The 15,770-nt window shown below is 48.6% G+C and overlaps 1 non-coding gene across 1 annotated transcript; it reads left to right on the plus strand.

Moving 5' to 3' along the window:
* The first annotated feature begins 10,549 nt into the window (after positions 1-10,549).
* On the plus strand, positions 10,550-10,656 carry LOC122682368. Its single transcript, XR_006337371.1, has one exon. It is a non-coding gene; the product is annotated as a U6 spliceosomal RNA (small nuclear RNA).
* The last annotated feature ends 5,114 nt before the right edge of the window (positions 10,657-15,770 follow it).

A 15,770-nucleotide genomic window follows, 5' to 3' on the forward strand; every position in this document is an offset into this window, starting at 1 on the left:
TTAGCTTCTACTGTCCAGCAAAGTGAATCAGCTGTATGAATATACATATCCCCTCTGCTTTGGATGGATTTCCTTCCCGCAAAGGTCACCACAGAGCACTGCGTAGAGTTCCCCAAGCTACAAAGTAGGTGCCCACAGGAGCTTTGAAGACAGGACTCCTTTGGGGCTGGTTTCCCCTTCCCCCCCAGACCATCTCACTGGTACTACCTCTGTTTCCTTCTCTCCCTCCTCTGCTTGGGCAGCTACATGGGGGGCACATGGTCCCCTCGAAGGAAGTGTGAACAAAGACACTGTGGTATACACAATGGCAGTTCCGCTTACCTATTGCTCCACAATAACCCACCCTGAAACTTGGTTGTGAAATGCAACTATTTCCTTATGCTCACAGATTCTGTGTTCAGAAACTCAGAAAGGACCCAGAGGGTATGACTTATCTCTGTTCCATGATAATTAGGGCCTCCCCTGCCAAGCCCCGGAAGGCTGGTGACGTCATCGGTTGGAACATACGGAGACGTCTTCAGTTGCGTGGTATGTGTGGCTGTGGGTGCTGGTTGCGGGCTGGGACCTCCCCTGGGGACTCAGCAGGAACACATGGCTTCTCCATGTGGCTCAAGCCTCCTCACAGCATGCAGGCCTTGGTGTTGTCCAAGGTCAGGGCTCTAAAATTGATGGTCCCAGCCAACAATGTTGATGGTGTATCTATCACCTTTATGACCTAGCCTTGGAAGACATGCGAAGTCATGCAAAGTCACAGTGCTGTGTTTTACTGGTTATATGAGCTGCAGATTCATCCAGGTTCAAGGGGAGGGGAATTAGACTCCACCTCCTGATGAGGGCAGGGTTAGTTCTAAAAGAGCATGGGATGTGGGGAAGGATAAATTGGGAGATTGGGACTGACATATACATACTACATAGACATATAGTGGGCTTCACCGTTGGCTAAGCAGGTAAAGAATCCACCCGCAAGGCAGGAGACACAGGAGACACAGGTTTGATCCCTGGGTCAGGAATAGCCCCTGGAGGAGGACATGGCAATCCACTCTAGTAATCTTGCTTGGGAAATCCTATGGACAGAGGAGCTTGGCAGGCTACAGTCCATGGGGTCTCAAAGAGTTGGATATGACTGAGCGACTAACACTCACTCACTCATAGACATAAAGTAGACATATGCACATTACTATATAAAATAGATAACAAATAAGGACCTGCTGTATAGCACAAGGAACTCTACTCAATATGGGAAAAGAATCTAAAATAGAGTGAATATATGTATATGTATAACTGAGTCACTTTGCCATATACCTGAAACTAACACAACATTGCAAATCAACTGTACTCCAATAAAATTTTTTTAGAAGAAAAGACAAAAGAGCATGGGGGACAGGAGATATCATTTGGGCCATATTCGGGAGGCACAATCTGCCGTGAGAGCTGACACAGAATGCTTAGTATGTGCCAGGTATTGAATTAACTCATCCGGTCTCTGATACACCATCCAGAGAAATTTTTTTGAATCCATGCCACATCTATATCTGAATCTGTATCTCTACCATCTGTATATCTATATATACACACTCACACAGAGTGGTATATTGTGTACATAATACATACACAACCCCTTGAAGTTTTAAAACGCTGGGATAAGAATATAATCAGCAATTCTAATCTATTCTTCTTGTGTTCGAAAGGAGGCAAAAGATTTACCTCTGAAATCTGTCCCCCTTTCCTCCCCTCCACTTGGTCCAGGACACCACTGAATCTCATCTGGGAAACTTCAGCAGTTACCTCTCTGAGGTCAATGCCACCACCATGATGGACACTTACTAACTCTCTCCTCATAGTAGCCAGAGCCAGTGTGACCATTCTAAAAAGCTGTCACTCTTCCATTAATAGCTCCCATGGCTTCCATTTGGCTTCCCAGGTGACTGAGCGGTAAAGAATTTGCCTGCAAAGTGGGAGATGCAGAAGACATGGGTTTGATCCCTGGGTTGGGAAGATGCCCTAGAGGGGGAAATGGCTACCCACTCCAGTATTCTTGCCCAGAAAATTCCATGGACAGAGGAGCCTGGGTGGCTACATACAGTCCACGGGGTCGCAGAGTCAGACACGGCTGAAGCAGCTGAGCACACACACATGGCTTCCACTGCCTCTGTACAGACACCTCCAAGGTGTGCTCTGGAAGGCTGCCGCCCGCTTTTCCAGCTTCCTGGAGGCTCATTCCTTGGGCAATGTTTCCCACGCTGGGGTAGGCAGAACATCTGCATCAAAATCTCTGATTCTGACTGAACATGCAGGCTCCTGCGTGGATCAGAATTTCTTGGAGTTCTGGATTTTGCATTTTAAACAAGCCTCCAAATGATTCTCTTTTCATGAAAAGTTTGAGAATTTCACCAAGCCTTTGACATAATCTCTTCTAACCTTCACCCCCATGCTGTAGATAAGGAAACTGAGGCCTAGAAAGAATGCCTTTCCCATGGCCTCAGCATTCATGTTCGGGAACTGAAGGGTTAACTCAAGTCGGACTTCAGGGCAAATGTCGACGGAGAATCTCCAGGGGGCGTTTTCCAAGCTTCTCATCAGCGTGTGTAGGTTCCACCGGACACTTGATGGGAAACTCGGTCCACCGCTCCATTCAGCAGGCGGGGTGACGCTGTGGACCAGGGCGGGAGCCCAGGCCCCGGGCGTGAGGAGCCGACGCCGCAGCGCGCCCGGGTGCCTGCAGGTGGCGCCATTTCCCCGGAAGTGAGGCCCCGCGCTGCGCTGGAACCTCGGGGCTGGGGGGTGGTGGGGTGGGTGGGCTCTTCAGGAGGGTCTGCGCTCCGGGAGGGAAGGGCGAGAGGAGGCGGGGTGGGGAAGATGGGATAGGAATGCGCTTAGAATCCCCAGCCCCCACCCCCACCCCCAGCCATCCCCACTTGCCTGCTTTCTGGGATCCGATGAGACAGACGCGGGGGCGGGGACAGGGGGTTTGGGGCGGGATGAGATTGACGTCTGTGTGGAGGTCCTGGCTCCTGCCAGAGTAGAGACGAGCGGTGAGGCTGTAACAGAAGGGAGGGAAGCCAGCCAGGAGGTGGGGCCATTATAGCCACAACATTCGTAATATAATGGTCATTATCTACTGAGCGCCAGGGGCGGGCGAGTGAGGAGAGGGAGGCTGGTGTGCGCTGCTCCTTCGTAGTCCAGGAGGGCTCTGTATGGTCCCGTCTTCGCCCCAGGAGTCCTGCAAAGTGGGCAACCTAGTGGGTGCCCTCTCCCCTATGGGCTCAGCCTCCACGTGGGAGGGTGGGGCTGGGTCCCAGGCCCAGAACTTCAGTTTTTGACCCCAAGCAGGATGCCCCCACTCTCCCACTCCACAAATCCGGTTTTCTCTAGCCCTCCCTCCTATGAAGCATGTGGACGCGCTGTGGTGGGCCCCAGCCTTCCTGCGCTGGCCCTCCAGCCTCAGGGGGCTCAGGCATCGCCCAGAAACTATATTTTTAGCACACTACCCAAGTGTGGCCTTGGACACACTCTGGGAAATGCTGATGAATAAATGTCTTTGAAAAAATAAGACTGACTTGTAATGTCTGCTGATTTCCATGGTGTAAGTACTCCCAGCAAGGCCAATTTCAGGCTACCAACAAGACAACAAAATTCCTCAAAGCTGGCTCTCAGAGATGGTACAAGCCCTATTACAGCGCACCGGTGCAAAAAGGTTTATGACTGAGCATTTAAGAGAGATCCTTTCTCTGCTTTCGTCGGCCTTCTATGTAAATTGCAGGGGCCAGGGCAACATGAACACACAGGGCCCCTTCTTCAAAAATTATCAGCAATTTCAAGACAGTGACAAGTATTAAGCCAAGTGGGGGGCCCTTCTGGGGGAAGGCCCTGTGTGGTTACACAGGTTGCACACCCATGAACTTGCCTTGGCTCTGACTCAGGCCACCCTCATCCCTTTGCTTGTCATGGCCTCCTCACTGGTTTCCCTGTCTCCCTGGTGCCCTGTGAACCATTCACTAGCTGCCAGGGGTACCTCTTAATATCTAGGCCAGGTGATGTAGCTCCCCTTCCTGCCTTTTATCCGGAACAGCAGAGAGACCCTTCTGCTTGGCTTGCCCTCCCAAACCTGACTCCCCAGCTCCATATTCTCATAGCTCCACGAACAGCCCTGCCTCGTCCTCATCACCTTAGAGGTATTCCATTTCCTTGTTGGATGTCTGTTTCTCCCTCCTGGCACTAAATTCCATGACAGCAGAGGCTATTGTATTCCTGTGCTCAGCACCCCTGTGTGCCTGCACTTAGTCGGTGCTCAGTACTTGCTAGCTGAAGAAATGAATTATTTGCTGAAAAGGATAATAGACTGTTTTGCCTGCAGGGAGGACCGGAGCCCTGACCTTGAACCCTACATGTTCAAGTCCCTGCAGAACAATAATAATTCAATGGATCTGGTTTGGTGACAATGTCACTTCCCTTTTCTTCCTACATTTAAACTTAGCCAACCCCTCATGGTTAACATTAAGGTTTATTTATATTGGCCAGACTACAGCTGTCACATTGGTTAAAAGTCTAGGTGATGTTCCCACGAAGAGGGAGAGGAAGTCACTGAAGCTGCCTCTTCTGAGCACCTACTGCACACTGCCAGGAAAGATGGGCTGGTGTTAGTGGGAGTCTGCATTCTCCCTGTCCCTGGCCATGCAGACCCTCCTTGGCCACCTCTCAGCACAGCGGCTGGGCTGTCATGAGCAGGGGATTGGGTGTCCCCTGGGGAGGATGCTCATGGTGAGCACAGGGTCGCCGCTACAGCCCCATCTGTCAGGGGACCAGCCTGTCTTGGCCCACTATGCTGTCATCCTGGCCATTAGCCATAAAGTGATGTTCTGTGGCCAGAGGCTGTGTGCTCCCTCTCACTGGCCTCTAAGCTCACCTAACACCAGCCAGCACTTATTGAGTACTCCGTGTACTACTTAGGGCTTTGTGAGGCTTTTTTTTTTCAACCATTATTCATTTTGTTATATTTTGCATTATTTATTGGAGTGGTTTTGGGGGTTTTATTTCCATCAATCCTCTCAATAACCCTAGGAGTGGCTGTTATTATGTCCCCCACTTCACAGATGAGAAGATGGAGTCTCAGAGGTGGGGAGTGACTTGGCCAAGGTCACACAGTGGATGAATCAAACAATCTACCCACTCTGACCTGGGCTGCTGAGCCACAGACCGGCCCTTTGCCACTTTCCCCTCCACGTGTGTCATCTGTGGTCTCTTGTAAGACACCTGTCATTGGATTTAGGGCCCACTTGGGTAATCTAGAATATCATCCTAAGGTCCTTCATTTAATTACATCAGCAAAGACCCTTTTCCCAAAGAAAGTCACATTCACAGGTTCTGGGGATTTAGATGTGGGTATGACTTTGGGGGAATCACCCTTCACCCCACTATGGGGTCATCACAGTCAGCACATCTCACAGGCGCCTGGCCAGGGACACAAACATGGAGAGAAGAGGGTATCTCTGATGGCAGTGCTGCGTGCAGCAAGCTCAATAAATGTGAACCCAAAGAAAACTCGAGACACAGGGAAGAAAAAAGCCACGGGGAGAGCCTTTCCCTTCAGCCTTATCTCCGCATGGGTCAAGCTTGTTCTCCTGGGCCGGGATGGCGGCACAGCTACAGCTCCAAGACCTGTCTCCTGGCTGAGCCCTGGGCAGGGTGGGGCATCTCTGCACCCCGTTCTGGCAGAGCACTACCCAGAAACATATTTTACCCGTAAACAGGCCAATTAAGAAGGCAAATGTTTTCAAACAGGAGGATTTATTGGCATAGAATGTGCCATCCCTCCGAGCGGGAGGAGTGGGTGTGTGTGCGGAGCCATCTGGAGGGGAGTTGTTTATCATATTTATTTAGTTACGAGTTGCTGGTTTGGAACTGGCAGGGCTTCATTAGGTGTGAGCATGGATCCCCAGGAGGGTGCCCAGAGTTGGACGACTCTGAGAATGTACATGGGCCTGTGTCTATGCGGACACTATGTCTTTGTGCCTGAGTAGGTGTGTCCACATGCCTACATGTGTGTGTTCATATGCCCACTTGTGTGTGCATGCCTCTTCATCACATTCTTCTTTGTGTGTGTGCATATGTGTCTCTTTGCCCTTGGACGTGGGTTGTCTTTTTTTGGTGGGATTCAACATTTCCCTGTTGACGGTTGTTCAGCAGCAAGTTGTAATTTTGGAGTTCTCACAGGAGAAGATGAGCGCGTGTCCTTCTACTCCACCATCTTGGAGGTCCAAGGGCAAAGGAGAAGCCCCAGCAAGATGGTAGGTGGGGTGAAGTCGCATTTAGAATCAAACCCCATACCCGCCAGAGACGCTCAGAGGGCTCAAACAAACCTTGTGTGCAACAGGACCCAGAGACCCCACAGAGACTGAGCCAAAACTGTGTCTGAGTGTGTTCTGTGGAGGTACGGGTCTGCAGTGGACTCCTGCAGGGTCAGTGGCTCTGGGTGCAGTAGACCTGGGTATGGCGTAAGCCCTCTTGGAGGAGGTCACCATTAACCCCATCATAGAGCCACCAGAACTTACACAGGACTGGGGAAACAGACTCTTGTAGGGCACAAACAAAACCTTGTGTGCACCAGGACCCAGGAGAAAGGAGCAGTGACCCCACAAGAGACTGACCCAGACATGCCCACGAGTGTCCAGGAGGCTCCGGCTGAGGCGTGGGTCGGCAGTGGCCTGCTGCAGGGTTGGGGGGTTGAGTGCAGCAGTGCTTGCATGGGACCTTTTGAAGGAGGTCACCATAATCTTCATTACTTCCACCATAGTTTGGCCTCAGGTCAAACAACAGGGAGGGAACACAGCCCCTCCCATCAACAGAAAATTGGATCAAAGATTTACTGAGCATAGCCCCGCCCTTCAGAACAAGATCCATTTTCCCCCTCAGTCAGTCTCTCTCACCAAGAAGCTTCCATAAGCCTTTTATCCTTCTCCATCAGAGGGAAGACAGAATGAAAACCACAATCACAGAAAACTAACCAATCTGATCACATGGACCACAACCTCGTCTAACTCAGTGAAACTATGAGTCATGCTGTGTAGGGCCACCCAAGACGATGGGTCATGGTGGAGAGTTCTGACAAAACTTGGTCCACTGGAGAAGGGAATGGCAAACCACTTCAGTATTCTTGCCTTAAGAATCCCATGAAAGTATGAAAAGGCAAAAAGATAGGACACTGAAAGATGACCTTGCCAGGTTGGTAGGTGCCCAATATGCTACTGGAGATCAGTGAAAAAATAACTCCAGAAAGAATGAAGAGACAGAGCCAAAGAGAAAACAACACCCAGCTGTGGACATGACTTGGTGATAGAAGTAAAGTCCAACGCTGTAAAGAGCAATATTGCATAGGAACCTGGAATATTATGTCCATGAATCAAGGCAAATTGGAAGTGGTCAAACAGAAGATGGCAAGAATGAACATCAACATTTTAGGGATCAGCAAGCTAAAATGGACTGGAATGGGTGAATTTAACTCAGATGACCATTATATCTACTACTGTGGGCAAGAATCCCTTAGAAGAAATGGATTAACCATCATAGGCAACAAAAGATTCCGAAATGCAGTACTTGGATGCAATCTCGAAACGACAGAATGATCTCTGTTCATTTCCAAGGCAAACCATTCAATATCACAGTAATCCAAGTCTATGCCCCAACTAGTAATGCTGAAAAAGCTGAAGTTGAACGGTTCTATGAAGACCTACAAGACCTTCTAGAACTAACACCCAAAAAAGATGTCCTTTTCATTATAGGGTACTGGAATACAAAAGTAGGAAGTCAAGAGATACTTGGAGTAACATGCAAATTTGGCCTTGGAGTACAGAATGAAGCAGGGCAAAGGCTAACAGAGTTTTGTCAAGAGAACACACTGATCATAACAAACACCCTCTTCCAACAACACAAGAGAAGACTCTACACATGGGCATCACCAGATGGTCAATACTGAAATCAGATTGATTACATTCTTTGCAGCCAAAGATGGAGAAGCTCTATACAGTCAGCAAAACAAGACGGGGTGCTAACTGTGGCTCAGATCATGAACCCCTTATTGCCAAATTCAGACCTAAATTGAAGAAAGTAGGGAAAACCACTAGACCATTCAGGTATGACCTAAATCAAATCCCTTATGATTATACAGTGGAAGTGACAAATAGATTGCAGGGATTAGCTCTGATAGATAGTGTCTGAAGAACTATGGACGGAGGTTCATGACATTGTACAGGAGGCAGTGATCAAGACAATCCCCATGTAAAAGAAATGCAAAAAGGCAAAATGGTTGTCTGAAGAGGCCTTACAAATAGCTGAGAAAAGAAGAGAAGTGAAAGGCAAAGGAGAAAAGGAAAGATACACCCATTTGAATGCAGAGTTCCAAATAATAGCAAGGAAAGATAAGAAAGCCTTCCTCGGTGATCAATGCAAAGAAATAGAGGAAAACAACAGAATGGGAAAGACTAGAGATCTCTTCAAGAAAATTAGAGATACCAAGGGAACATTTCATGCAAAGATGATCATAATAAAGAACAGAAATTAATGGACCTAACAGAAGCAGAAGACTTCAAGAACAGGTGGCAAGAATACAGAGAATTATACAAAAAAAGATCTTCATGACCCATATAATCATGATGGTGTGTTCATTCACCTAGAGCCAGACATCCTGGAGTCTGAAGTCAAGTGGGCCTTAGGAAGCATCACTATGAACAAAACTAGTGGAGGTGTTGGAATTCCAGCTGAGCTATTTCAAGTCCCAAAAGATGATACTGTTAAAGCACTGCACTCAATATGTCAGAAAATTTGGAAAACTCAGCAGTGGCTACAGGATTGGAAAAGGTCGTTTTCATCCCAATCCCAAGAAGGGCAATGCCAAAGAATGTTCAAACTACCACACAATTACACTCATCTCACGGGCTAGAAAAGTAATGCTCAAAATTCTCCAAGCCAGGCTTCAAGAGCACGTGAACCCAGAACCTCTGGATTTTCCAGCTGGATTTAGAAAAGGCAGAGAAACCAGAGATCAAATTGTCAACATCCGCTGGATCATAGAAAAAGCAAGAGAGTTCCAGAAAAACAGCTACTTCTACTTTATTGATTACACCAAAGACTTTGACTGTGTAGATCACAACAAGCTGTGGAAAATTCTTCAAGAGATGGGAATACCAGGCCACCTGACCTGCCTCCTGAGAAATCTGTATGCAGGTCAAGAAGCAATAGTTAGGACTAGACATGGAACAACAGACTGGTTCCAAATAGGGAAAGGAGTGTGACAAGGCTTTATATTGTCACCCTGCTTATTTAACTTATATGCAGAGTACATCATGCGAAATGCTGGGCTGGATGAAGTACAAGCTGGAATCAAGATTGCCAAGAGAAATATCAACAACCTCAGATATGCAGATGACACCACCCTTAAGGCAGAAAGTGAAGAGCTAAAGAGCCTCTTGATGACAATGAAATAGGAGAGTGAAAAAGTTGGCTTAAAGCTCAACATTCAGAAAACAAAGATCATGGCATCCAGTCCCATCACTTCATGGCAAATAGATGAGGAAACAATGGAAATGGTGGCTGACTTTCTTTTTTTTTTTTTCTGACTTTATTTGTTGGGGCTCCAAAATCACTGCAGATGGTGACTGCAGCCATTAAACTAAAAGACACTTGCTCCTTGGAAGAAAAATTATGACCAACCTAGACAGCATATTAAAAAGCAGAAACATTGCCAATGAAGGTCCAAATAGTCAAAACTATGGTTTTTCCAGTAGTCATGTATAGATGTGAGAGTTGGACTATAAAGAAAGCTGAGTACCAAAGAACTGATACTTTTGAACTGTGGTGTTGGAGAAGACTCTTGAGAGTCCCTTGGACTGCAAGGAAATCCAACCAGTCCATCCTAAAGGAAATCAGTCCTGAATATTCATTGGAAGGACTGATCCTGAAGCTGAAACTCCAATACTTTGGCCACCTTATTCGAAGAACTGACTCTTTTGAAAAGACCCTGATGCTGGGAAAGATTGAAGGCGAGAGGAGAAGGGCACGACAGGATGAGATGGTTGGATCGCATCACCAACTCGATGGACACGAGTTTGAGTAAACTCTGAGAGTTGGTGATGGACAGGGAAGCCTGGTGTGCTGCAGTCCATGGGGTCGCATAAGAGTCAGACGCGACTGAGCAACTGAACTGAACATGTGTCTCTGTGTGTGCAGAAGCAGGTATGCTGGGAGTGTAAATGGTCGGCATGCTTGCTCTTGTGTATGTGTGTGTACACATGTGCCTGTGTGCACATGGGCGTGTGCACTCATTTTTACATGTGGATGCATGTGTGCACAAACCCTTGGCACAAATGAGTCATGCCTGTCTAACTCAACTTCTGTGAGCACTAGATATTGCTGATCACTCTCTCCTTTAAAGTCTATTTCCTGGCAATGCCCCCTGTCTCCTTCCCTGTCTGATCACTCTCTCCCTGTGTCCCTCTTCTCTTTTCCCTCTAGGCGATGGATTGTTAGCAAGACCTGTGGATAAAAGAAGAGCGTTTGGGTGCTCGCTTCGGCAGCACATATACTAAAATTGGAACGATACAGAGAAGATTAGCATGGCCCCTGCGCAAGGATGACATGCAAATTCGTGAAGCGTTCCATATTTTTTAGGAAAAAAAAAAAAAAAAAGAAGAGCGTTTGGCCTGGGTTAGACTTTTGACACAGACTCGTTCTGCATATTAAAGGCAAAGGAATTGTCTTGGTGTCTGCAAGGATATATGCGCTCCTGTTTTACTTGAAACACTGAACTTCAACTCTCTGAGACTATCCTTTATGATAAAAGTGTGGGATGTTAAAGTCATTGCAAGTGCAATAACTGACAACAGAACTACTTAGGCTCGGATTCTATGAGACGACAGGGAAGGGTGGGGACTGTGGTAAATGGAAGAGCATGTATTCTGTCTTAACTACTTAGTTCTGAGCTACTCCTTTTCTTTTAATATTTATTTTATTAATCTGGCTGCACCAGGTCTTAGTAGTGGCATGTGGGATCTTTGTTGCAGCATACAGGGTAATTTCAGTTGCAGTATGTAGGATCTTGCGGCATGAAAACTCTTAGTAGTGACATGTGGGATCTAATTCTCTGATCAGGGATCAAACCCGGGCTACATGCATTGGGAGAGCAGAGTCTTAGCCACTGGAACACCAGGGAAGTCCTGTTAGCTATCCAATTTTTTAGCTTTGTTGTTGTGTCATCACTAAGTCCTGTCTTAGACCACACAGACTCTAGCCCACCAGGCTCCTCTGTCCACGGGATTTCCCAGGCAAGAATACTGGAGTGGGTTGCCATTTCCTTCTTCAGGGAGATCTCGACCCAGGGATTGAATCTGTGTCTCTGCATTGGCAGGCAGATTCTTTACCACTGAGCCACCAGGGAAGTCCAACTTCTTAGCTACTTCTCAGCAATGGTTGCCTTAAGGGGGTTCTAGCCCATGAGGCCAAATCTTCTGATTTTCCAAGAGAAGACAAATGTTTGTGTTTTAACTGAGCATGGCTTGATTTTTAAACATGGACTCATATTTTAAACACAGTGCAGGTCATACTGAACTAGGTGAGCCCTGCTGCTCTGTGGCTTCAGGGATCATTGCCAAGCTGACAATCGACAGCTATGCCTCTAAGTTGGGCCTAGGCCACACAAAGGCCACACCCTCTCCTGTCTTTTGATTGCCAAGAGCTCAGCATGTCCACAGTGCATCGCTGCATTATTTTCCATGTCTGCCTTGGGTCCATAAGTCAGGCAGCCACATCATCAGCTCTGCAGACAGAAATCTGGACATCATCCTTGGGTCCTCTCCTCCCCTCAGTCTCCTTGGGTATCCAGTCCAATCAGCCAGCCAGTCCTGCTATCTATGCCTCCGTGAGTTTCTCAAACTCCCTCATTTCTTGCCTTGATGACTCTGACAGCCACTCCAGAGTCTCCCAGCTTCTGGCTCCTGCCTCCCAGTCCCTGCCCCATCCAGCAAGGTCCATGAAATTTCATCTGTTCCCACCCACAACTCTAGCCTCAGCGTTTTCCTCTCACTGTTGGCACTTTAAGCCTCAGCGATACCAAACTGCTTTTCTTTTTATATACTGCCTCTTGCCTTTGCAAATACTGTTTCCTCTTTGGGTCATCTCTTTCCAGGGCCCTCCTTTCTCCTAGCTAACTCCTCTTCCACCTTTGAAACCCCACAGGATGTGCCCTTTGCAAGAGTGTGATAATAAATCTCACCTCACAGAGTTGTTCTCAGGAGTCCATGAGGTCATGCCTTGCACAAGACCTAGCCTGGCACACAGGAAATGCCCCAGTTTTGTTTGCCTGTTTGGTTTTTGTGGTTTGTTTTGTTTGTGTTTTGTGGGGGTTTTCGGCTATGTGTTGGGTCTTTGCTGTGGCCTACAGGCTTTCTCTAGTTGTGGCAAACAGGGGCTTCTCTCGTTGTGGAGCACAGGCTCTAGAGTACTTGGGCTCAGTAGTTGCGGCACATGGGCTTAGTTGCCCCAAGACATGCGGGATCTTAACTCCCCGACCAGGGATCGAACCTGAGTCCCCAGCCTTTGAAGGTGGATTCTTAACCACGGGACCACCAGGGAAGTCCCAGGAGGTAACCAGCTGACGTGAGTGCCTCCCTCTGTCTGCCTCCACGGGTTGCCTCTCCCTGTGGGAGGGGGACTATGGGTACCTCCTGGGACTGGAGACATTGGACAGCTTGGCCCCTGGACTGATGAGCTCCATGTCTTTTCCAGGCCTGGACACCATATGACATCAGTCACAGAACTTCACCAGCACATGGATTTTTTCAATCAGCCTTCTCCCATTAAATGGGCATTTTAGTACTTTCATTGGACACACATTAGTCATGGAGAATTCTGACTTTTACCATCTGTGTTTTAGAGTGTGGCGTTCTGGGCTGTAAAGATATTCTCGGCTCTCATAAGAGATGGTTTCTTGGGTGCTAAAGGCGGGGGAAGCATGGAACAGCATGATTGGAACTCTAAGTGTCTAAAGTGACTGTCGCAAGTCCCCAGAGCCTCAATTCAATCAACCGCTGCAAACGGGAACTCAACAACGAGTATTAAAAAGACGGGAGATGATGAAAAGGAGAAAAGAGAAACATTCAAGAGGGAATTGAATCCTGAAGTCATTTGATGGAAGTTTTTAAAATGAACAATAACAGCCCCCAAAGTGCGTCTTTCCCACCCAGCTGGAGGGAGAAGGGTTTGCTTTCTGGGATCCTGCAAGACCCTTTGAATGCTTTGCTCCCCTTACTCTCTCCTTCCTTTCCTCCTTTCACAAATGTTTCCTGAGCACCTACTATGTGCCAGGCATCACATTAAGCACTGAGGGTGTAACACCTGAGGGTTAGGCAGGTATTGTCCCTGCTTTTGTCATGTTTATGACTCTCCCCTACTGATAGGCGCTGGGGTTGTTCCAAGTTTTCTATAACTGCCGACAATGGGGCAGTGAATGCTTTTGCACATGTGCCAATATGAGGCACGGAACAGGGTTTCCTGTTGGCCCAACAATGATGACTGAGACCAACATGCATGCTAAGTTGTTTCAGTCATGTCAACTCTTTGCAACCCTAAGGAGGATAGCCCGCTAGGCTCCTCTGTCCATGGGATTCTCCAGGCAAGAATACTGGCATAAAAAAAAAAAAAAAAAAGAATACTGGCGTGGGTTGCCGTGCCCTCCTCCAGGGGACCTTCCTGACCCCAGGGATTGAACCTGAGTCTCCTGCATTGCAGGCAGATTCTTTCCCATCTGAGCCACTAGGGAAGCCGAACTGAGACTATAGCAAAAGCAAAGTTGCTCAGTCGTGTCCGACTCTTTGTTACCCCATGGGCTGTGGTCTACCAGGCTCCTCCGTCCATGGGATTTTCCAGGCAAGAGTACTAGAGTGGGTTGCCATTTCCTTCTCCAGGGGATCTTCCCAACCCAGGGATCGAATCCAGTTCTCCCGCATTGCAGGCAAACGCTTTACCCTCTGAGCCACCAGGGAAGCCCATCTGAGACTATAGGTACAGACAAAGGTAGCAAGTCTCACACATCCTCAAGAGTGCAGTTAAGGGACTTCCCTGGTGGTCTAGTGGTGAACTCCACAGTCCCAATGTAGGGGGCCTGGGTTCGATCCCTGGTCAGGTAACTAGGTCCCACATATTGCAACTAAGAGTTCACGTGCCACAACTAAAAACCCCACATGCCACAACTAAGACCTGGTGCAACCAAATAAATAAATTTTAAGAAAGACTGCACTTAGGGATTTCCCTGGTGGTCCAGTGGTTAAGACTCTGAGCTTCCACTGCAAGGGGTGAAGGTTTGATCCCTGGTCGGGAAACTAAGATCCCACATGCCGCATGGCATGGCCAATGATAATAAATAAAGAGTAGAGTTTAAAATAAATGAAAAAGAAAAAATAATAGCAACAACAAGAACGTGGGAGGGGGGAGGGGATCTCTAAGGGAGCACTTGCAGAGAGGGGGCCCATCAGAAGGGCAGGCAGGCATCCTGTGCCACGTTAGAGGGTGTGGATGGCTTCTGCCTAGACGTTCTCATGGCTTCTCCACTCTGGACAAGATACAGGCAGGTAGGGAAGGGCCGTACAGAGGAGGCTGTGGCCAGACTGCAGACCCTGAGAGGGTGGCTGGAGCTGTCTGCTGGGACAAGGACTCAAGGAGCATCGGGAGGTCTGGGAGGGGCTGCCAGGGAGCTGGGGGGCAGAAGGGGCCCAAGCCACGTCCCACGTCAGTACCCCCGAGGCCTGCAGGCCAGCCCCCACCCGGGGGATCAGCACCTGGCTGGGCAGCATCTTTGCACCTTCTCTTCCTCTTCCTGGCGCTCTGCCCCCGGAAGCTGTCTGTTTGCTCTCTCCCTTCCCCCATACCCACCAGGCTGGGACCCCCCAGGGGTCTCAGCACCAGTGCCTCTGGCCTGTCCCTGGCTGGGATGTGTCTGTCTCTGGCTGACAGCAAGGCCTTTATTGACTTGTTCACCCCTCATACTCAGCTGCAGCCCAGCGCCGGGCACAGAGCTGATAAACAGTAAGCGCTCACTGTATGCTTGTGGGCCGCACTTTGTTGGAGGAGTCAGGGGAGCTGTTGGCTCAGGTGCCTGGAGCTGGAGGATTTCGGTCCTCGGCCTGCCTCTTTATTATCCCTTCTCTCCTCTTTATGCCCAACCCCAACCTGGCTTTTACTTTACAACCAAATAAATAAATCTTCGTCCCCAGAGAGTGCTTTCCTCTGGGCAGTGCTCCGAAAACCTGGAAACACTCCCAGCCCAAGTTACAGCAAAGGAGCCACGGGAGAGGACCTCTTAAGGCCCCCAGGACTTTTTGGAGGCGGTGCTCTCTGCCTGTCGTGCTGTCCCTTCCTTCTCTGCTGGCTGAACACCTCCTCCTCTTCTAGGTCTGACTCAAAGCTCACCTCTCCCAGGAAGCCTTCCTTGATTTCTTTGGCTATGTTAGGTGGGTTTTTGTTTTTTTGTTTTTTTTTTTAATTTTTGACTGTGCTTGGTCTTTGTTGCTGTTTGGACTTTAGTTGTGGCAAGCAGGGGCTACTCTCCAGTTGCAGTGTGCAGGCTTCTCGCTGTTGTGGCTTCTCTTGTGAAGCACAGGCTCTAGGCGTGTGGCCTTCAGTAGTTGTGGCACATGGGCTTAGTTGCTCCAGGGCCTGTGGGATCTTCCCTGATCAGGAAATGAACCTGTGTCTCCTGCACTGGCAGGCAGATTTTCTACCTCTGAGCT

Source organism: Cervus elaphus, chromosome 23, assembly GCF_910594005.1.
Source record: "Cervus elaphus chromosome 23, mCerEla1.1, whole genome shotgun sequence".
NCBI lineage: Eukaryota > Metazoa > Chordata > Mammalia > Artiodactyla > Cervidae > Cervus > Cervus elaphus.